The sequence below is a fragment of the Ptychodera flava genome, chromosome 14 (assembly GCF_041260155.1).
Source record: "Ptychodera flava strain L36383 chromosome 14, AS_Pfla_20210202, whole genome shotgun sequence".
Taxonomy (NCBI): Eukaryota; Metazoa; Hemichordata; class Enteropneusta; family Ptychoderidae; genus Ptychodera; species Ptychodera flava.
This window is the reverse complement of record NC_091941.1, coordinates 32464545-32489673: the sequence shown is the minus strand read 5'-3', so window position 1 is coordinate 32489673 and position 25129 is coordinate 32464545. Positions and strand designations below refer to the sequence as shown.

The following is a 25129-nucleotide window of genomic DNA, read 5'->3' as shown; positions in this document are numbered from 1 at the left end:
CATTCAGAGGGTACGCATCTCTGAATGACATTTAATCTCTGTGTAACATTACAATCATAAAAAATCCATTGGCAGTGTGAATCACATATCAATATAAATTGCCTGATGAGATTCATCTGACACAATCATTTCACTCCATCGAATTCCCATATTAACCATTCATGAGAATACACAGTGAGGTATAAACAGCTGAAAGATACCTGTCACAATCCACACATAAGTCAGTCTATTACGATGGCTGTATCTGCCGTAATATCCATAAAGGTATGTTTAAAGCTTGAATTTTCAGCTCTGTGTAGCCACCTTTTTTACTTTCTTCAATTTTTGCAGGTATTATGATTTAATATCTGCCTGCTTGTGTTGGCAACCTAATTTCAGAAAAATATTTCAATCGCTGTGGATAAACATTAACCTTTTGACCCTTATGTCAGAGGTCTCACTTTGCCATAGAAAAAAGCAGAATTGGTATAATCCATGATGATGAAAGGGTTGAAACATTATAATTCAAAGAAATAAAGTACATTAGGTGCTGTTTACTAAATGAAACATCTGAATATGTGATCAAAGCAAATATTTGAGAATGTACCATTTAAAGTTCTGGTACGGGAATACCTTTCATCCACTGATTTCAGCTAAAATTTGAAACATAAGCAACAACATTTCTATAATACCTTATATTTATGGTCTTGTCACTGGAGCAATAATTGCTTTCTATCATTGATACAATCTGGCTATATTACAGTGCAAATATATTGCTACACATAAAATAAAATACAATAAATTCGATTGACATATCTCTGAATATAGTACAATGATTCAATTTTGGAAGTGATTAAATTTGCCATGCGATTGTGGTGGACAGTTTTCAAAGACAATGATCTATTCCTGAATATAAGTTACATCCCTGATATCCTAAATATCGCAATCTGTCAGTAATAGGATCTGCAGCTTTCACATGATTTCATATCAAAATTGACAAAAATAAATAAAACTTATACACCATTCTAGTGAATGGTATATTAGGAAAAAAAAAATTGGTTTGTTTCTGGTCATTGACGTATGGCAAAAATGATGCGGCGACGCGATTTTTTTTTTCAATTTTTTTATTTTTGGTGGAATTTGATACATTTTTCCCTTTTTTCCATAGGGGAAAATGAAAAACAGAAAAAAAAGTTGAAGTGTACACTTTGAAGTGATGCGAGCAGTGACAAGAAACAAATCAATTTGTTTTTGTCTTAATATATGGATCTTAGATCATCGTTTGAACACATTTGAATGGAACAAACTCAGGAATTTGCACACAAAATTTTAGACCCATTAGACACACAATTTTAGAATATTTTTCTACCAGACAAAACATAAAAATTCTTAAAAGTACAACATTGTTGATTTCGCCAACACTTTAAATGAAATCTGTTTTGGAAAATCATTAGAAACCTGTCAATCAAACCTCAAAGTACTTGGACTAGCGAATCAAGGGAATTTTAAAATGATATAAACATCTTCCAAAGTACATACGACTAATTTCACCATAATTTTGACAAATATGAATAAAAACATCCTTTTGAAGTTGAAAACTAAAGTTTTGACTAAAATTTCATCAAAACAGAGAGAGAGAGAGAGAGAGAGAGAGAGAGAGAGAGAGAGAGAGAGAGAGTGAGAGAGAGAGAAAGAGCAATTTAAGCATAAACTAACAAATCTGACTGAGAACAACCTTATAGAGAACAGCGCCTGCAAAGCAGAATTTCAAGGCAATCACACATGTCATTTTCTGACTGGTTTTAGAGAAATATTGTAAGCTGATTAACCCAGGGCACCAGCTTGGAAAGAGGCAATATTTTGTGTCAGATGGAGACAACTACAATATGCCTGACTTAGCTGGTATTTGCAATCACCCTGCTGTGAAACCAGACTGAAAGGATATAAAGTTAGATTCGACAAAGTAGTCATTATACATGTATATCTGGATATTTCTGAATGCTTTTCCATACAGGTTACAACTACAGTGCTTTCACAACTCACATTTAGGTTTTTAAAAAAATGTGATTTGACTCTGATACTTTTTGCTTTAACAGCTGATTTGTTATTAATGATTTTACGAAGTGTTTAATATGAAAAACAGTAACTAAATCATGTCTTGTTGTTTGATGGTTTTCTCACATTGACAAGAATGTTTGATCTGCTTTGTGTCTATTGGTATATAGTGTTTCATGTGTGTGTTGAGTGTGCTTCCCTTTGGTCATAAAGCAAGATAAGGATGAAGGTAACTTTTGGAATGACCAGATCAAACTTTTCAATATATTAGGATACAGAAACAAACAGACAGAAAACTTTGCATAGATGGTAATGAAGAGAAAGTGCAAATAAAATGTTTAGTGATTGCAAGATCAATGTTACATATCCTTTCCAGGTTTACATGATGACAGTGAAATCATAAATTATAGTCCAAATTAAAGATCGATAATGCTTCAAAAGTGACCATTGTGATTTTTTCATCAAGCGATTCTTTGAACTTTGATTTCAGAAAAATCAACTAAATTGAAATCAAATACATTGTATCTATATGTTGGAACAGTATCCTGCAAGCTAAGATACGAAAACACAGATGCCACAGGATTTTCACCAAATAAATCCCAAGATCCTTCCAATACACAAACATATGCAAAGCTTTCTAGATATACCAATGATTAACCTAACAGCAAATATTCCAATTTTATTTATGGAAACTAAACTTGTCATACTTTAATACAGAGACCATTTACTGGATGTAAAAGTAACTCACACTGCAATAAATCTCAAATCTAACATTTGTATAGTCACCATCACCCAATAGCACTTTCATTTATTCATATCTTTATGATCCATGGCACTCAGAATATCTAATATCAAGTATAAATAAAAATTTTCATTGCTCTGTTCTCCATGGCAGCAACATTGAGAAAACTGTAAATTTTACTCCCAGATTAAGACAATGACAAATGTTCATGACAGGAAATGGACAGTGTGGTAAGTTTGCAAAAAGTGTACACCATGCATGTTTTTTACATTACAAAATATTGTCAGCAAATGAATTATGAGTAATTTCTTACAAAACTTTGTCAATCATCTTATCCATAGTATGTGATTTTCATCATACCATGTATTACATTATTACATTATTAATACTTCAATTTCTGCATTATTGCTAAATACTAATCAATGTACTGTATTAAAGTTTAGAAAACTAAATTTAATTTCCTGATATATCCATTCTTAATAATGTTACCATGGTTCCATTTCATAAATTACTGCTTTATTTACAAAAACACAAGTCCGGGAATAAACCCACAGTACCTGTATATCATCGGATGAAAGGTTTGGTTGATGTGGTGGATATATTTGAAAATAAACTGCACATACATTAGACTACATGTATCATGACATAATCTGCATTGCAATGGTAATTCTAACTTCCTATAAAAGCGTAATATTTCCACCACATCTAACGTTAAATTTCCAAAATAACGTAGAATTTTTTGCAAAGTGTACTTAGTCTAACCTTTTCACCATAATTGTTTGGCCTAAACCCAACGTTATCAACGGTGGTTTTGGACCCGTTTACAGGGTATTTGGGGCGAACAGGTTATTGTGCATTGTCCTCGTATGCAAATCAATTGAAAATGATTCATTTTCAACAGAGAATATTCATTGGCCTTAAATCATGCACTACATTTCTAGCGCCAACCCTGGCTCCCATATGCTTGATGCATAGTGCACAAAAAAAAATCAATCAAGAACAAAAATGAGACCTGCTGTGAGGAACAGATCGTACAAATTATTCACCACCAGTGTGATGTCTCTTTGCTCAGCTAGCTTCAGCTCTACATTGAGAGCAATTAACTTTGTCGACTGTTAGCTCCTGTTGTCGTGGCAACAAGCGGCATCTCAGCTGAGAGGTGAAGTGATGTGTGGTGGCATTTGCACTAGATATGATCCTACGCATAGCAAACAACTGTCAAACATACCACATTATTGACAGTTTCTGTCTAACATCAATGAGCAATGAATTAATGTACCAGCATATGTAATTCACATTTCAAAATTTTGCTATGTTACCAAAAGAGTACTACCTGAATCCACAGAATATTTTGAGAATCACGATGTATACATTAAATTGTCACTTACACTCACAGTCTTCCATTAAAATTAGTCTGCCCAGGTGAAACGGGAATTCACTTTGCTTTGTCGGACTGAACAAAAGAAAACTCCATTAATACCGATTCCATTTGCTTACTTCCATTAACTGGAATCTTTCTCATTGGTCTCACTAGTTAACTTTACCTCAACAGGGTTAACTCTTCTTTCAAGCAGCACCATGGGAAAACACTAACTCTGACTAGATGCCTAGATTTCTCTGAAAATTCAAAGACTGTGTTCCAATGGCTGCATTAGTAACTCTACTCTACTGAAAATTTAAATGAACATTGACAGAAGGCTTTTCTGGTTTTTTTTCACCACCCACACTCCGCACTAAGGCTAGCCACCCATTCTCATATATTATACCTTGACTGCTTGAGTTTGGAGAACACATTTAGTTAAATTACCCTGTAGGCTGAATGTATCTTTCAAAGAATTATCTGCAAACTACAGGTCCATCATAAAATAGCTTGGCCTGATCATTATGTTTTATACAAAAAGTAAATAATTTCTTTCATTTGTATTGGTAATGAATAAAACGAATTTTTTTTAATTCAAAAATTATTCTAAAACATAATGAAGGGCATGATTTCAAAGGCTGCATTCTTGTTATAGAGCTTTGCTAATTTTGTCAAAACATAAACAGCAAGCAGACTAGCAGGTCAAAAGAATATTACTAAAATTTCACCAATACTGGTATTCAGAAAGTAACCAAAAAGAAGAAAATTACAAATTTTGTCTTAATTTGAACAAAGTTCAAAAAGCTTATTTGTACAAGGACTGACAGAACAAATGTGAAAGTATTTTGAACAGTGGTTTTGAGAATGGTTGATCCAACCATGGTTACACGGACAGCTTGTTACTGTATGAAAAACATATCTGCCAATATACATAACATGTATATATATTTTATAATTAACATCTGCAAATATGTACTTTGATGCATGCTGCTTGCCCACAAGATTCGCAGACCACATTCTGCGTCTACTTTTAATGGGTGTGTGCCTTCAAGAAGCATTTTATCTGATTATCAAAAACTTTATCTTTAGATCAAAGGAAAACCTGACATGACATCCAAAGTACCGCTCAGAAACATAAATCTCACTCACCAATAAGGAAGGATATGCAAGACGCAATCTCTGTAACCTTTTAAAGTTGTATTCATCAGAAATATCATGTCTGTGAGCGACGTGAAAGTCTGTGGCATACTGGTATTTGTGGATCATGCATCAACTCCAGGCATATCAACATACATGCTCCAGTGAACTTTGGATTAATAAGGATTTTTTCCTTCTAACTCCACTGGTAATTAACTACACTCTCAAGGATTATTACTTTTCAAATTTCTAAGGAAAAATATCGAGAAGGAAGCCATTGCCGGGTACTGAGCCAGTTGCACTTTTCCCATGGGTGCAGTTAAATATTCTTAATATCTGAGTTTTCATTTTGAGTGCATACAAACTCCCACACTGATTACTTTTTAAGAGTTTTCACCAATCTGCGTAGATGAGTCCTTAATCGCTTGCTATATGTCATTAGATTCCATCTTGATAATCACAGACCACAGGAACAGACTACACTTTGCGGGTTATGCACAAGAAAAATAAGCACTCTGATTGTCAAGCTTCCACTTTCATTAAATGTGAAGATAATTTGTTGTGTGCATTGTAACAAAGGAGAACTGTTAAAAGTTTGAGGACTGGCAGGGGCAAGTTGGCAAGTTTCTTTTGTAATATTTTGTAATAATGATGAAGTGGTGTTTTCAGCCAGTTTTTCTGACAATTTTACCAATTTTTGGTTTCTCTCTCCCTTGTTCTTCCACTACCTGTCTTTACAGTGCTGTCTGACTCATCTATTTTCTATGTATAGCGTTGCATCCAGTATTAACTTAAGTACGAGTGTAGTGTGACACTTTGATACTGACAAAAATGAAGAGTATCTTCAAGAAAACATTTTTCTTAAACTTGGTGAACCCCTTTCCAATTGTGGAGTGGGCTATGAAATTCTCTAATTTTTAGAGAATTATCCATGGTATACCAAGGGTAAAAAATTTGCCCAAATTTTTGAACATGCTATTGAAGATCAGAGTTCATCAGAGTTGGGTTTTGCGCACTGAATGCTGGGTAATAGGTATTGCACAATCTTGCGTGTCCTGAGCTAAGAAGTGATAGTGATACAGAATGATTTACATCACTTAGAAAACTTACTTTTCATATGTTATGAAAATCAGGATTTTATGAAGCACACCTTACTTACTGATGTATTAAGCAACAGCCTTCGCACCACAGAAGATTAAAAACTGACACTCAGTACAAAATCAAAACGAGTATTTGAAGTGACAAAAACCTACTTTTCAGAACACAAATACTCAAATTTCTATTACACATGGAGCTACAGATTACTCTATTCCAGAATGTCTAAGTTTTGTGAATGAAGTGAACTTTGCATACCCATGTGGTTTAATTCCACTGAAAAGCTTACATTTTACTCTGATCAAAGGAAAATCTGAGGTTTTATTCTGATCTAAGGTAATATTGCAGAAATGAAAGAATTCACAAGTGACTGTTAAAAGTAATCATTTAAAAGCCTAGAGCAATCAGAAACAAAATAATTTAAGGCGACACGAATGACTGGAAGAAAGTCATTTTCTTAGTAAGATGTATAGATTGATGTTTATGTGCTGGTTCAAAGAAATAAACAATTTTAGGTTTTTCTTAATTTTTCTCTACCATCATGATCATCTGTTGAGATATCACAAAATGTTTAACACAATATCATACAATAATGCCTGTTGCTGAGCTCAAGGTAAGATCAGAATTTATTTGTGCAAAAAAATTGATATTATTTTCAACAGTATGGTGTGAGTACATTTACCGTATAATGGACAGTTGATCATGTTTTTGACTGCAGAACTCTTGTTGTTGCAAACATAGTGCCAATAAATGAAAATGTGAATGGTTACTTTTCATTTCATTTTAATTCTGGAGGCTCTGCTTGACCACATTCTACTGATTAGGAAAAACATTCAAGGCAATTATTGACACTGAATGCCATTTTCGTATCGTCACTTTTTCACTTCCCTCCATCTTTGCAGTCATCTATCGTTGACATCAACGTGGCATTCTGTTCAGTACCTGTATCTTCATCACTCTGTATTGAGTCTAAGCCATCACACATCCCATCTTGGCAATCATCTATTGTTGACATCAACGTGGCATTCTATTCAGTAGCTGTATCTTCATCACTCTGTATTGAGTCTGAGCCATCACACATCAAATGGTGTGATTACCAGCGCTAAGTCTAACAGGCTAGAGCTGTCTTGTCTGCTATAATTGATGGTGATGTTTTCGCTCAGAATATTGTTCTCTGATAAAAGCTTCACCATAATGCACACTGATAACGGTGAAAAAGTCAATGCATCAAGCACAAAGGCTGTGACAGAAAATCAATATATTGTGTGGGGTAATAATGCACTAAATTGGCCATTAACCTATCAGTCTCAAAATTCTGAAACATTTTATTGTGTACTGACAACTTCTTAGCACTTGATCTATACAATTTGTCTCTCTACCCTGGCATTATATTTATATATATATGGGATGCATACCTCGGGGACATGAAACATGGCCATTAATATCACATGCAGAGGACACAATTACTGTCTTCAAACAGGAAATGTGGGATTAATTCCCCTGTTTTTTTTGCATCAATCTTTTGTGGTTGGACATATTCACTGTTACAATATAAATAACCATGATGACAGTTGGGTTTTTTATTGCCAACATCCCTTCTGACCGATGTAGGGATGAATCCAGTCTGAAGATTAAAGCTGACGTGTGGTTGCAATCATTAGAGTTTAAACATGATGATGTGAAATAAGCAGAAATAAAATAGAAAGTTTCAAACTTTTGCTCAAACTTCTTAGAGGAAACTTTAGATTATTCTCTTTCATCTCAAACCAAGAACAAAATTCAGGAGTCACCATGCCAAGTTTGGAATTGGAAATCTAAGATTATATTCATATCCTATGTACGATTGACCAAAATTTGAAAGTCAAAGTGGCAATCATACCTTGTGTTATCTCCGCGGGGGAAATTTAAATTTTCTACTTTTGTTAAAACAACACAGGGAAAATTTTGTTTTAATTCACCAAGGGCTAAACTGTGTTTGTTGACTGTGCTTGGCTTTACTGTGACAGTGAGATGTCTGAGTATGGTTCAATATTACAACTTTGAAAAGTGGACTTTTAAATGAAATTACACTCTACTGAGAAAAAAAATGCTCCTACGATGTACATATAAATGGACGCACTAACTCTATATTTGGAAGGCTATAACTTCACAAGGCAATTTCAAAAGGTGGCCTATTTCCCTGGAAAACCTGTATCCATGTGATAGATGACGACAATTAAAAACAGTCTAGTATCAGCATATAAAAGGCAATCGAAGATTTCGTTGCAATTGCATGGCTTCATGAAACCTACAGTGTGGAATCAGCTGTCAAGTCTGGGATTACTTCCCCATTATCATATAGATGATGTCTCTGAAAACATGGAACCAAATCGTAAAAGTGGGGCTATATTCAAGGTACATGTATAAGTATCAACCACTCTCCGCTGTGAAACCCTACAGAAAACTGTGAACCTGAACGGATTTTTTTCCTCGCCTGACTGCACAAATGAGATTACTTGAAATCTGCACATTTCGTGAACACATTCTTCTTGAAGTGCTACAAGTACCTCAATCTACGCTGTAATCACAGCGGCTGATCCAGACTTGAGAGCGGGTTTCCTTGTAAACTGGACACATGTCACATTAATCTACTATCAGGGGTTGTGTGTAATTACTGCGTGGGAATGGAATATAAGTGTCACTATCATATCGCGTATCACTTTAAACGCAGAAAACACTCTCTGAAAATGGAGACAACATTCAACATCTCTTCTGAATTGTTGTGCAACAAAAATGAATTCACGTTTCAGTAAGTGTATATGCTGCCCACAGTCATGAATATAGCTGATTTGCTCTGATACAGTGCACCATGGGTAAACATTTTTTCGACTAAGATTGCTAACTGACATGTTTAGATTCGACGAGAGCTTACGAAGGCAGAACAAGTGTAATGAAGTCTATTATTGTATGCCTTGATTCAGATGCTCATTCAATACCCCAAACAAAAATAGCGTCAATGACACTTTACTCACATTTTGTTAGAGTAACAGGCCCAAGTGAGTGTATACATACGATATTCCATAGCTTCTACAGGCCTCAGCTTGTAATATTCATAATGTCACTTGCATTTGAACACATTTTGATTCAACCGTCTATCAAATACCAAGGTGAAGAGCGTAATGGTTGGCAACTGATTGAATGCATTCACAACTGACATTTGCTGGCACAAGTGATGGATTACAGAAACAGATATGTAATTTTACAAAAACATGAAATGGATTCCGGCAAGTTTGTTTTCATTGTAAGCTTTCACAGTATTACCAACACACATATCTATTCATGGAAAACAGTCTTGATGAAAATTAACAGAGGTTAGTCTTGATGAAAATTAACAGAGGTTAGAATGAAATCTGACCAGTGTCAGCATGATTGTTTCAGTACTGAATATCAAAGTCACTGTACATGTCATTGACAAAGTTGTACATCAATGTTTCAAGAATAAATGAATATTTTTCTTTAAAATCAATCAAAAACTCAGACAGTGTAAATGTACAATGTATTGAATACTAAAGATGACATCAATTTATGTGATACATAATCAGAAATTTGGAGTTTGTATAAAACCATCACTTCAATGGCACTATTTTCTGTTGGATATGAGACGCATCACTGCTTTCTGTACCTGTTCACTTTGTATGCACAGCAATTCTAAACCTATTTTCTTCTTGAATCTATTCACTTCTTGAATAATACAAAATTTTCAAAATAATTTCCAAAGACAGACTTGTTCCTTTAAGGTAGAACGCACCTCGGGGACAGACATTCGGACTCTCAAACTTTTACAATTCTCTTCTGATATATCACATGTGGGGGTTCATTTTAAAGCTCTTGGTGAAGAAAACTTTTAAACGGCTTAGTTTTTTGAAATTCAAAAATTTTTATTTTTCGCCATAGAGTTAACACAGGGATGGCGGCCATTTTGAATTTCTTATATCAGCAATCTTGGGTATTTGTTTCTCTAGTACCAAAATTTGCACGGTGACCCCCTATTTTTATTCTTGATTTTGAAAGAGAATGATTGAAAGATTCCTTGAGGAAAGTTAGAGCAAAAGTTTAAGTCTTTCACTTTCGAGTGCAATATGTTACCTTAAATGCTAAGTGGACAGGACTACATGTCATTAAAATGAGCATACGTCAAGACCAAATCACCAAAAGTATAATAATTCTTCCATTTATCAGATTTCAAAATGAATTGCAGCATGCCATTGCCTACCCATCAAAACCTTATCAAAGTAGTTACAGATAAATGTATCAGGCAGACAGGATGCCAACAATGATGGTTAAGATTCCACTTTGAGATTAGGATTATCAGAAAGCCTGATAATTATTGCTGTACAGTAAAGACAAACATTGTATTAGGATAGAGATGTATGAATTAAATTATGGATAAGAAATTACTAAATTAACCAAAATAGGAAAGGTATAATTTTTCTGTAAACATGAAAGTGGAATGATTTTTCAGTAATATGCATCATGCAGAATAATTTTAAGAGATCTCAGGTTTATAAACAGTTGTCAAGTGATATAATAGGCATGATACTAACAGCTGTTCTCCAAGGTAGCAAACTTACCTGTACATTCTGTAATGTTTGCAGCAAATATGTTTTTAAAGTAAAACAAGTACAAAACAGTTTTTTTCTGTATATATCATGCTTGTTCCCGTATCTTTCCTCAGGGACTGATAAATTTCTAACCTTCTGTAAAAACAATCTCCAAATATTGATTTTGAAAAAGACACTTGACCTGCATACCGGTATCTCAGTACTGACAGGGCAACCAACGGCAGCGGTAGCGGGAGGGCATCTATTATATATCCTATCAGGGGGTGGGAAAGAGAGCATCTCTTTCATGTCAGTGGGCGGGGATATATTTTGCATTTAGTTGAAGCACACTTTTGGGAAGGATAAAATATGAAATGGAAGAGGGGAACTTTTGTTATGGAAAGACAGCACTGGAGAGTTCTTGTGGCAGGGAGAGGGTACTGGAGAGATTTGGTACAAAGGAAAATAGAGAGGAAGCTTTTCAAATCATGATACAAGAACAGTTGCAAACAGCTTTTTACTTTCCCTATCAATATTTTGCTTTGCCTAAAAATTCTTTTAATTACTAAGTTTATACTTGAAAATGCTGAAAATCCCTTTGGTTACAATTACATGACCGCCCCTGTATGAGAATTAGTGGTAAGCAGCTGGAAAAGACAGGGGCTGTGGTTGATACACTTTGATTTAGTAATGTTCACATGTATCTTTGAAATTCCATGATTTTCAAAATGTTTTTCTGCCGCTGTGCTTGATGAATACTTCACTTGTAAAACGTTGCTATGGATATGGCATATCCAGAATGTCACCGACAGATGTTTGGGAAAGGAGATCACTTCAATATCCACTACACAATTCCGGGTGGAGTATATCCGTGACCATTCGTTATCAAATGACTGTGTCAAAATCTGCATCAACTTCACCAACCTTACTTTTGAATCATGGGATTTCCGGCAAGGATGAAGCAACAAACATCTTCCACTTTCAATTAAAGAATTATTTTCACATTTTCTGCATCATTTGAAATTTAAGACAGCTAGTTTGTAACTGGATACTTTTTTCAAACTTTTGACAGTGAAAGCCTTACTGCACACTATGGCAATGTGTAATGTACCAGAGTGAGATAGCGTTGATCGCGATTTCGGGTTTGTTACTAAATATAGCTGCACGCGCGCGACTTTCGGACAAATATGCTGAAATTCAGACAAATTTTGTCGTTGTATGCGCGGCTGTTGTTGCAGCTTGTAGTCTCAGTCATCAATTCATACGAATAAGTGTGACGCTAAATAGCCATTCTAACACTCGCAGGTTTTATTTTCGTCGTTTATGCGGAAAATGCGGACAAATGTTTATTTATGCATATTAATGAGAGAGAACAGTGACGTCATTTGCGATCAGCGCTATTTACATTTACTTTCAAATCCATAGAGTTGAGGGGTTGAGTATCTGTGTGCATCAGGGACAATTTAACTTTATCTAATTTTTTTCAGTATAAAACTTATATTGCTGCAAAATGTGACGTTAACCTTTTCTTTACAAGCAATAAAAAATATGGCAATTATTATATACTGTCAAAGTCTATAAATGCACATATACACTTCAATTTTGGGTTTGCAGTAACTCTGTTTCGGTTGTCTGAACATTGATTAAAATTTTTTAAAAATTGCCATGTGAAAAGGAGGACAGCCCCTTGCATATATTCTTCCACTATAAACTATACTCTGGTTTATGTCTTCATCTTCAAAACTAGATCATGTTTGTCGGCACCTGTCCTCAGACTGTACCTAGGGACATCAAAATTGATTAAAATTTTTCAGAATTGCTGTACAAGACACAGAGACAAATACCCTACTCTTATACTGTACCCTTGTAAGTACTCTAGTTTTTGTTTTTATCCATAGAAAGAACACATTTCCAGCAATTATCTTTCTCAGATTACACCCGAGGGCATCAATATTGGATAATTTTTTTTCAAAATTGTCCAACAACAGGGGACATTCCCTTCTTATACATTCTCCTCTTACCTTTGCCTGGCTTTTATCTCAATCTACAGTAAATAAATACATTTCTCTGACTGGAAAAAATTCTAGTGAAAATACTACCATTGACTACTGCTATCACCATGAAATGATTGTGGTCAATGAAATATCACACAGAAAATTTCCATGAATCCAAAATGTTATTAACTGGGGCGTTTTCAAATGATGTCATTGTTTTCTTATTAATATGCAAAAATAAATATTTGTCTGAAAATTTATATTACACTTTTCTGAACACATGCAAGAATGATGAAAATACAACATAGTAGGTGACTGCCAGTGTCATGCTGAACACCAGAATGAAAACTCAGACTACAAGCCGCAACAACAGCCATGTATACCTCCAATGCAATTCTGAGAAAATTTGTCGGCATTTCTAGGAGTGTTTGTCACATGCATGCAGCTATATTTGGTGACAAACCTGCAACCAGGAACAGCCCTGATGAATACTTGACATTAGAATTTGTTCAGTTGGACCATTTGATATCCCTGAGGAGCTGGAACATTCCAGGGAAAACAGAACATAACCTGTGGATACTTACATAAAAGTCAAGTCAAAATTTGCAAGATACAAAGAATTTGTCATGATTGTATTAAGGCAATATGTGACAAAAATTCTGCCAATTTTCTTGTGAATAAAACACATTGGACAAGTTCAGTTAAAAAGACATTTTTGCAACAAATTCAAACTCACAAACCTCAAAGGCATAAAATGATCCATCATTAATAATCTTCTTAATATCATCAAGGGTGGTTGCTCTTTAATCAGTGATATATCAGTAGTCAGCACAGTAATAAACTTCTTGGGAAAAAAAGGAAAATTTGGTTGTGCCAAGACCTAAGGCATTTATGAGGAAGCTTTGCCTCGTAGCTGATGATCATAACCTATAAAATATGCATGAACAACACACCAGACAGTCCATTAAAAATTCACATCCATTTTCTCATGGTGTACGCTTATGATTTATGGATAACTTGATATTTTGTTTCCAAACCGTACTTTCATGTTACTCTAGCCGACACAAGAACAAACCCGCTGGCACAAAACAATGCATTAGGGCAGAACTGTAAATCATTAAGGTACTGCGATGAGAATATAGGCTGATCATAATTTTTACTTTATTTAATTTCGCTATGATTCTCATTCACCATCAAGTCAATTTTCTTTTAATCAAATTTATCGATATACGGGTATACTTTTCCCCTTGTAACAGTATACACGTATACCTCACAGCTAGGAAGTCCAGGCTTATACTGTACACTGTAATCCTAACTCTTGGCAATACTTACACGGCCACAACGCAAACATTCAGATTACAGCTGATGCCAGGGAATAACCTCTTTATCTACAAACCTGGATATTTGTTTACCACACAATGTTCATACAGCAAGATGCGCTAATTTGTCTGCATATGACAGCACTAAAACCATCTCTGTGACCAACAGCATCGTGGAAATTCTGAGACACCTTGCTGATGTAAAAGAAGTTAGACACCTACCAATACACCTGTTGCATGGTAACAATTTCAACAAGGAATTATAAAATACGTAATTTCTGTGGGCTTAACTTGGGAAAAAAAAGAATATGTACCAAAAGAACGGTTAGGAAAGTATATGTTTTACATCAAATAAAACACAAAAATTTGCTCTCACATGTATTGTCCAAAATGGCAAACTCTGTAAGCAGAATCAGAGTGTCAGATTATATTTTGTGAAGGAAAAAAAATCTACCCAATAGTAAATCAGCTCCTGCCACTCTTAACCCTGAACAGAACACACCTTGTCTCTAAACTTCATCAAAGATTTTCAGTTCCAGAAAGTGATGAGTTTATACACTGATATTTATCCATAGCATGTACGTCAAAGTATACCTTCATATTACTTTCTAACATTTACCTAATTATGTTTGGTTCTGCCTTTTCACAAATTAATAATATTTAGACAACACCCAATTTTTTTCATTACTAGAAGCAGGATGACCACCTTGATTTGTAAATCACATCAAATTAGTTGAAATTCAAGGAAACAATTTTCAGAAGGATAAAACTGGCGTTCACACAACACCTTCAATAACATTGTCAGTACAAACAGAACAGTAGAAACAAAAGCTGGGCATTTGATTACCAGCATGCAGTTCGCCCTTGGACAAACACTGCAACATTGATGGTGCATTCAAATATTGAACAGCCAAGTCAATAAAGAAAACATCTCCAGCAATCAAATGAGCAATGAATATTTGTGATGGCAATTTTCCAATGGAAACAAATTTAGAAGTCCTATCAGATTGGGAAACGTGCAAGCTATTACAAGACTGTATTTTTCCCTTCACTCACCTTTGCCATTTAATTTCCCTAGCTCTTTCTAACCTACAAGAATAGTTTCTTGATTGCAATGAAACCCCAAAAGGCATTTGTAAATAAATTACTTAGATAATCTATATTCACCGGCATTATTCATTAAAATCTACAGCCCTTCAACTTTAATGTCCAATTTACAGTCCATAAACTGTCTCCATTGCTATCTGAAGTCATATCCTCCACATCTTAACTGGAAACTCTGCTGGTTTTTTTGCAATATATACCGGTACATATAAGCACACAATGGGTTTTCACTTCCTTGATGATAAAAAAGATACAATGTTTTGCTGATTTCCCAAGAGAATTAGACTTTCTGAGGACTTTCTGTTAAGCCCTGCCACACAGGTCATAGGTCAGACTGTAGCAAGTGACTGAATGATGTTGGGTTTTCATGGATGATGACATTCACTCGAAGTGACAGATGAACTTTACATTTACTCAACCCAGCTGGGGATTCAAACACTATTTCTGAATATCCCCACTTGACCACCGACTTGTGACATCTACTCGTCTTGAACATTGCACAGAATAATGCACACAGAGATGATACAAAATATTGTTCACTCCTTGTGTCAAATTTTTACAATCAGAGCAAGAACAAACTTTGAAGAAATGTATCTTTAATATTCCTTATTGACTAACGCAATGTTTCCTATAATTATTTTGGTTAAAGTTTTTTTGATATAAGACATTTCTTATGTTTAATAAGGGGGTGCTGCACCCAACACTATGTTTGCTCAAAAAATCACTTTTTCACAAATATTCATTAAACTTTACTTAATTTGTTAACCAAAGATCAAAATATTAGTTGGATTAACCTATTAGCTTTTAAAGCAGTCGTAAGTTGTGTCATAAAGAAGTGTTAATTTATTCAAATGTATGCAAATCACCCAATTTCATGGTTTCTTTTCCTCCTAGTTTTAAAATTTCCAAAGAATTTAACTCCACTCTAGCTGGGTCAAATTTTCTGAAAATTTCAAATTATGTTTTTTATTAAATGCTATTGGGGATTTGTACCCCAAATCTATACACCCTTCATCATTCGAGTAAACTATTGCTACCATACTAAACTTTAGATTCTCTGATTTTTGAGAATATATAGTCTGAGGGGTTTCCTTGTCATCTTTGATGAGAAATATAGCTTTGAAAAAACCCTATTGGCAACATGCAGCTCCACCTTAATTGTTCTACTTAAAAATCAGTTTGCAGAACCATTCTCTGACCTATATGGTCACCCTAACAAAGGAAGTTTCTGTTAATACCAGAAATAAATGAAAATTAGTTTTTAAAATTGTTATCTGTTTTACCATTTTGAAGACACATGCAATTCAACATTTCTACTCAGTTCAGCAAGCTTTATGAAATAATAAATAAAATATTATCCATTAGATCTTAAACTGAAACAGACATAACTAAAAACTGTCAGATATCATGAGAGAACATTTCGTCATTTAGATATTCTTATCACCTGAATTAATCAAAGATTTAGCAAATATCATACTGGATCACCATTTCATCTTTCAGTTTGTTTCGTGTACATGTAGGATAATCCAAAGCCATGAATTTGATCTGAATACTTTAGAAACTGTTTTGTAAGTTGTTTCAAAACTTCTAACTGGAACAATATTCTCAACACGATCTACAAGGAAATACAAGTACTGCATTGTCACTTTGCAATGCACCTTCTCTTTTTCATTCTGTAAAATTTATTACTGGATAGGCGAGAACGAAAAAGAGACCCTACAGCATGACATTAGCATCATAGAGGTACCTTTTATCCGCAATATTAAGCAGGTTTGTGGGTTTATTCTGACTGATCAAGCTTTCAATCAGATGATTTCCATTTATCACAAATATATAAACCCCCGTGCCAATCATACACCACTCAATAAGCAAACACGTCACCTTGTATATATGTCATGGCAACAACCAATTAGACACACTTGTGTGCAAACATAATTGTTTGGACAGGAATTCTATACAAGTATGTTATTGTAAGGCCTAGAAGGCAGCAAAATTAGAAGTTGATCAGACCATTCAAGTTATGTTTTGCTTCAAGTTATAATAACCAAGATTGTCCATAAAACTCATTTTCAGGAATCTCCTAATATACAGATAATGTACTTTCTCCAACAAATACACTATTAGTCCACTAAAACGGTATTTTCAAAAGCTCTTCTTAATACCGCAGACTATTAGCAGTCTAAAATCACTCTTTAACTCCATTCCTCGAGTACTGCTGGCTATTGTATGTAAGAGAACATGTTTGTACTGGCACAAAATGCTGGAAGCTTCAATCCTGGCCACCTGAACAACTTCCCATTTGACCTAACTTTTGGATTAAATACCACGTCAAAAATTCAAATAATTTCAATACTAATAATTTCTGAAGGCAAAATGAGTTCTTGTTTTATTATATACACACAGAGTGTGATTCAGTATTTAGGAAAATCTGGTGAGGTTTACAGTCTGAGAGTCAATTGCCTGTTGCCCTGGTTACGGCCTGATGCTAGGCCTGAACACCTCATTAACCGAAACTACTTTTTTAGAGGATTGACCTCACAAAGTATATAGTGTAATTTTTTTAACACAGGTCATGGTTTTAATATCTTAAATTAAAAGGAAATTTTTTATTGATGTTGATTTACAAGAACACTATGTTGCCCATTAAAGAGATACTTATTTGCATGATAAAGACCAATTAAGAATGGGTTTAATTCTTGTCGTTATTCAAACCTGCTTTTCTAAATTCCCTGCATCACAATCTTCCTAAATGAACAGACTCAGATTGAAAGTATATATACATGTATGTATCTGTGGTGGTAAAAAAACCAAGCGATGTAAAAACCCAGCAGTTGACCTGTGAACTAGTTGATCAAATCAGTATAAATTAAGATCTACCGTACACTTATAACCATGCCCTTAATGTGGAAAACATTGCCACAAAATAAGCCCTCCGTTTCGTGACTTTATGTAAAATACATGTACATACACAAAATATAAAAATACATCAATGACATTTTGCTCACATTTGGTTAGCTAGAAAGGCAGACCCAAGTGAGTTTACATACAATATTTAATAGCTTCTACAGGCCTTAGCTTGTAATATTCATAATGTCAGGTGCATTTGAACACATATTGATGCACAGTCCTCTGAAGTACATATTAAGTGGTTGGCAACTGTTGCAATGGACACACATATACGGTATACAACACCAGGCAGCCTGCCACTGGTACATCAAAATAAGCAATACAATCTACCATACCAAAGTTAAAGATGTACTCTTGTAATATTGTATTGCATGGAATTAATTTAAACAATTTTTGGTAATTCATCAAGCAGTAATATAAAGGAAATAACTTAATATTGGCTTTGCTTGTACAAATCATCACCAACATGTAAAATTCTGACTTGTACTTATTGAAATTTTCACCAAGGTTACACTTTTGCTGCTCATTAGCTTACTTTTGTTAAAAGACAACTTCATTGGAATAAATTCCTATTTACAGTTGAGCAAACAAAGGTGAAATGTGCAGCAGCTTTAAAGTTTTCGCAATAGGACCAGGGAACTCAAGAATGACATATTTGGCATTTATTTTGACCAAAAACAGCAAAAATTGTCCCAAAAATATAATATTACAGGTTTTGTCTAAATTCAAACAAATCTGATAAAGATCATCCCTGAGAACCTTCACGTCAAATTTCGAAAAAACCAGATCAACAATTTCAGAGATTTTTTGACCATAAAAGTGAATACATGACCCAAAAACACAAATATGCAAAGCTCACCACAATTTGAACACGCTCAACTAAGTTTACCTTGTGGAACACGCATACCAAGTTTCAAAGCAATCGGATGTGCAATTTTGGAGATGATTTTTTGACCAAAAATTTCAAAAATTGCCCTAAAAATACAAATATAAAAATTTCACCACAATTTCAACCCATCTGACTATGTCATCCGTAAGATAATGCATACCAAGTTTCAAAGCAATCCGATAAGCAGTTTAAGAGAAGAAGCTTTTGACCAAAAATGAAAAAAATGCCAAAAAATACAAATATGAAAATTTCATCACAATTTCAAAAAAAACTCAACTGAGGTTGCCCATGCAATCATGTATATCAAGTTTCAAAGCAATCAGACAAGCAGTTTATAAGAAGATTTGTAGACATACATTGGAAAAATTGCCCCAAATATACAAATATGATAATTTCACCACAATGCATAACAGGTCTCAAGGCAATCAGTCACCCAGTATCAGAGAAGATGATTTTTTGACCAAAAATGGGAAAAATTGCCCAAAAAATATGAAAGTTTCACCTCAATTTGAACAAATCTGACAGAGGTCAACCCTAGGATCATGCATACCAAGTTTCAACCAAATCTGACCTGTGGTTACAGAACTAGCAATTTGCAGGCATTGCCTTTTTTACCTCGTTTGCATATTTTTAACAATAACACTTTAATTTGAACCAATTTACATATCCACCCTGGGTGCACCTGTATATAAAATACTAGGATTGTAGGTGCTGCTGTTTTCGATGTGGACAGATGGACATACATACAATGCCACCAACCTACCATATAATAAAATATAAAATGGAAATATCAATGAAGGATTAATGTATTTCTTCACTGTTATTCAAAAGAAACCAAAAAACTAGCCACAATCAAGAAAACACATCTTCTTTGCAAATTACATTTGAAAGAACCAGTCAACTGCTATGCCTTAGAAAAAATGTGGCTAGATTTGACCATATGGACACAACTTGATCTTTGAGTCGTATGAGTATACTGGGTGATCAGTGTGTTGTTCAGAACCTGAAGCAAAAGTACTGAGTTTTTAAAGTCGCTGATTTATTGTCATGCCATTTCAGTGAAACCACCTAGGGGAAGGTGGATATATTGACCTGCATGCAACATGCAATATGTCATTTTTAACCTCCAGCAATGAACGACACCACCGCAGCATCACAAACTGCGTCAATACCTAGAGAATCCACACTGGTAACTGGCTCTTCATATGTCACCATTAATGAGGACTTCCTCTAGAAATGCGTCAATGACATCCACTCAATAGATCAAGCAGTGTTTGCACAAACCACGGTCCCTCTATTGGGCCGTGCACAAACACACACTGGGTATACCGGTAGTCAAGTAGTGGAGCTCCAAACGCACACCCATTTAACTTTGCTATTCAGTGCTGAATTAGATCAAACAGGACACAGTCACATATATTGTAAGCCAGTCACACAGAAAATGTGACCAAACCCCTTTCACCAGCTCCCCTATTAACACAACATAAAAAAATCACTGTTCAGGATTACGCTGAATTGCAGCATGAGTGTTCTAACACATACCGGTATCTATCATAATAAAAGTCCATAAAATACTTGGTACGGTGGTTAAAGCTGATTCATTGCCATATATATTGACAGTCAGTATTCAATAATATCGAGAATATAAATTTGGGGTACGTGTTATTCCAATACCAACAGTTTTGCATACAATATTAGTATTTTGACAAAAGACTTCATATCTGTTGACAAGATCATTACATCTGGTTTTAACAACACAGTTTTCAGTTATATCATGGAGTTTTAAAATGAATACAAATTTCACATTAATTTGATAATCAATGTTAGGAAATGTATACTTCTGAGTTATAACTGTTACCAATACATAGAGTGATTTTAAGTTTTTGCTGTCAAAGAGAATTGTTTTTCTTGATAGACATGATTCTAGAAGAGAAACTTTTGTGTCCCAAATTATGAATCTCAAGCATATTCACGGTAATCATGGTGGAAGGCTTCATAATCAATGGTAGACAAGTTAGAGTAGAATAGTCTAATTTGCATAAACACATGAAAATTTGGACGCATGCACTTCTTCAGAAAAGTAACATGTACAATGCTGTACATTCATTCTTCACAAATGATTGCAAATTCACCAAGTTTGTTTAACAGGTTGATTGAAATTAGACTCTGGATAATTGACAATAGATGAGTTTTCTATTAATGACCTGATTATTGTTTCAGTGTAAATATTTCATTACAGAATACATTTTCATTAAAGCTGCCGCAAAAGTATATTTGACTGGATTTTTTCATCTCAGTAATTGGTTTTACATGTAAACAGAACAAACACTAAAGCTCAAGAGATGCCCTGTCATAAATTTCCTTCATCGTCTTTTGACATTATTATTGACATTATTTTGTCCATCATCCCTAAAACCTTCAACACACTAGAATTACCTAACATGGATGGCAAAACTCAGCCTGTGTATTAAATAAAAGGAGGATTGCAGCTGGTGCTGATAAATGCAATGAATAAAATGTAAAATAAATATTAATATCACGACATATACGATAGCAGATAAAAACTAAAACTTGACGTTCTTTAATTTTTAAAAAGATAAACCTGCATGGACAAAGAGTGACTAGAGGCCAAATATGTACAGCCCACTAAAGAATTCCCAGTAAAAATATTTCCTTTATCTCGATGTTCAAGGTAACTGGTTGTACATTTAAGAAAAGCTGCATTTACAGCATGTTGTGACATTTATAATAAATTTCAAGGTACAGTACACTTCTACAAATTTCACACACAAGGGTAAGATGCTAAAACATCGGTCGAGTTTTGTCTCCACTGATGTCACTGTATTGACTTTCAACAAATGTCTCAGCATAGGCTTCAAGACATTTTGACTACCGGTAGATTTGATTGCCATTCAGGGTAACTTGCTGGACAGCTATCCCTGACCTACACAGTTTTCATTCACTAACTTGATAAATATTTGCCTCAACTTACAATCCTCTCGCAAAATTGAGAAACAGGGAAACTGCCTCGTTTATCGTTATATATATATGTAGAGTTTCTATTTTCATTTTTATATGATTATGGATATAAAAATGAAAATAGAAACTCTACATATATATATAACGATAATCGAGGCAGTTACATATAATATATATATATATATATATATATATATATATATATAACATATATTTACATATATCAGAAACCACTCAAAATTTGTTTTTAGTTACATTTATAATATATATATATATATATATATATATATATATATATATATATATATATATATATATATATATATATATACATACATATATATATATATACACACACACACACACACACACACACACACAAAGTGTATGTGGACATTATGTATAGTTTGATAGATGTAATAGGTAAAACATAATGGGAAAAAAAGCTGACATGCCCTATGAGCAGAACACAGCCTCTGCACAGCTCTGAAGCTTAAAATAGCTTTTAACTTTCATGACAAAAAGTCTATTATCAGACTCTCAAAAGATGACTCCCTGACAGAATTTTCAATTTCCTCCCCATGACAATAGAATACCTGTCATGTTATGGATGTTAAGTGCTCATATTGGCCAGTCCATGAATTAATATTTACAGTAATATTTAAAGCACGCTGTTCCATTTCATTCAAAGGACATCGAGTTGAACAGTTGAGTCACAAGTTACTGCCTACATCACTGGAAATGAAAACAAACAAACAAACAAACTGCATTAAGCTGACAGTCTCTTTGTGGATCTACTTGGATGTCATAGAAATGTTGACTGACTCAAATGAAACAAAATGAGAAGATGTGAGCATTAATGTACATGAACGAATGACATTAAGAGGGCTCACCTGGTAGTTTCAACCAAATCAAATCAGAATTTCCCCATTAACTTTTCTAGATTGTGAAGAAAGCTTACTTTCCAGAACAGACCCATAAAAGTCTCGATTGCCACAAGAACCCTACCTTTCTAATTTCCCCATCCATTTCACCAAACCAATTGCTAAATAATGGATACTTTGCAAGGTTAATTGGTAACGGGATACAATTCTTCTCATGTCCAACGAGCTTTTAGCTGATTATTGTACATCTCTCGCACTGGCAAAAATTGCTGCATTATTTCATATTTTACAAAAAAACAAACTTTGTGACATTGAATTGAGTGAATGTCAGAATTTTTCCAGAAATGTGCATTTTCAATTGAAATTCCTCAATAACACTGATATTTTATGAGAAATGAACATTCAACAAATCAGAGAGCTACAAAATTTTGCCAAATACATCACACAAGTATCTAGATGACAAAATCCAAAGCAACATTTGCGATACTATTACAAATTTATATGATACTTGTAAATCACAGATTCATGTACACAATTCATTGTGAACAATAATGTACAAGACAGTTCCTTTGTTTCACAGGTGAACAACTCAATCAACTTAAAAAATATTATATTTTTAAATCTTCAGACCAGTCGTACACTTAACTTTAGGCCAAATATCATATGCCAAATTAAAGGGACAAAGTCGGCCATTTTTCACAAATTTTGTTTGATATGAGATACTACTTATATTGTTTAACATGTTGAAAGATACTGAATGAATGGGTGACCATGCATATATTCGACCCCCGTTTTAGACACAATACCTGAAACCATCGCGAAATGCCATGGTTTCATTTAATTTGTCTAAAACCGGGGGTCGAAAATGTGCACAGTCACTCATTTATTCAGTATCTTTCAACATGTCAAACAACATAAGTAGTATCTTGCATCAAATAAAATTCATGAAAAATGGCCGACTTTGTCCCTTTAAGGTGCAGATACTGGTATTTTCTGTGTAAAACCATAGCTCTGCTTTGATTGTTGGATCTCAGTGACTGATCCCTAATTGACTTAAGACTTGGGTGATTCAACTGGATTCTGGAACAGAAATGATGTTCCATTCCACAAACTACAATAGGTATCACAGGATCAAGCGCATTTTCTAACAGGTTACATGTATGTATGTTGAAAATATGGGATTTATGAGTTTGTATTCACGGAAAAATTTAGGAAAACTGGCTTATTCTTTCAAAGATGTGACAATGGCTGAACAGCACTGGTTTCTGACCTGGCATGTTGCAACTTGTGGTTTTTACCCGATATACATGTACATATATCTGCAATAATAATTGTGTTTTTTAACTTTCCAAACAAATAAAGCTGGGAAACTGACAGGAAACAGCAGTTTGAAGCTGGGCACGTTGTTGAAGAGCCTAGTATATGGCATAATATACATAATACTACATTTCCATTTTTTATATATCCATACTTTTTCAGATTTTGTTAACTTTTCACCTATTTGCCATGTTAAAATCCTCGGCTCAAACCTGGCTATCATGAATATGGCAAATTTCAACATTCAATGAGAGATAGCTCTTGAATCTAAATTAAATATGGCTTATCTGCGGTACTGGTAAAGCCTTAGAGAAAATAGGCTTGACATCACGAATGCAATGAATACCCAGTAACAAACGGATATTAAAGGTGTGAGGGACAACGCTAATTACAGCACATGTTGTGTTGCATCCATGAATTGAAAATTCGACTCTTTTATTTGGGTTTTCACACATGCTGGTGTAATTTTCTATTCAACATCCACACCAATTTTTCCTTTGGCAATTTTGTATCATCATCAGAGCAGCCCCTTGAAAGGAAAATCCTCCATGCACACATTCAAACATACATACAAGAATCAGCAGCATACTGTAAATGCAGATCAGAAAATCTGTGACTTGGATATTTTGAAGAGGATATTTTTAGGGGTTTTGGGGGTCTTTCTCTTCTCCAATGCTGTAAAAGCAAACAAAAAGGAACAAAAATATCTTTTTTTTTGCCTGTGGTCTACACCATATACTTACAAACTTATATGTGACACGCTTAACATCCCTCTTTTTGTTTGTCGG

The 25129-nt window shown here is 34.4% G+C and overlaps 1 protein-coding gene across 2 annotated transcripts in view; it reads right to left on the bottom strand.

The window, feature by feature from the left end:
- The window catches only part of LOC139150210 (glutaminyl-peptide cyclotransferase-like), a 67613-nt gene that overhangs the window by 32097 nt on the left and 10387 nt on the right, over positions 1-25129 (bottom strand). The gene's annotated exons all lie outside the window — the stretch shown is intronic.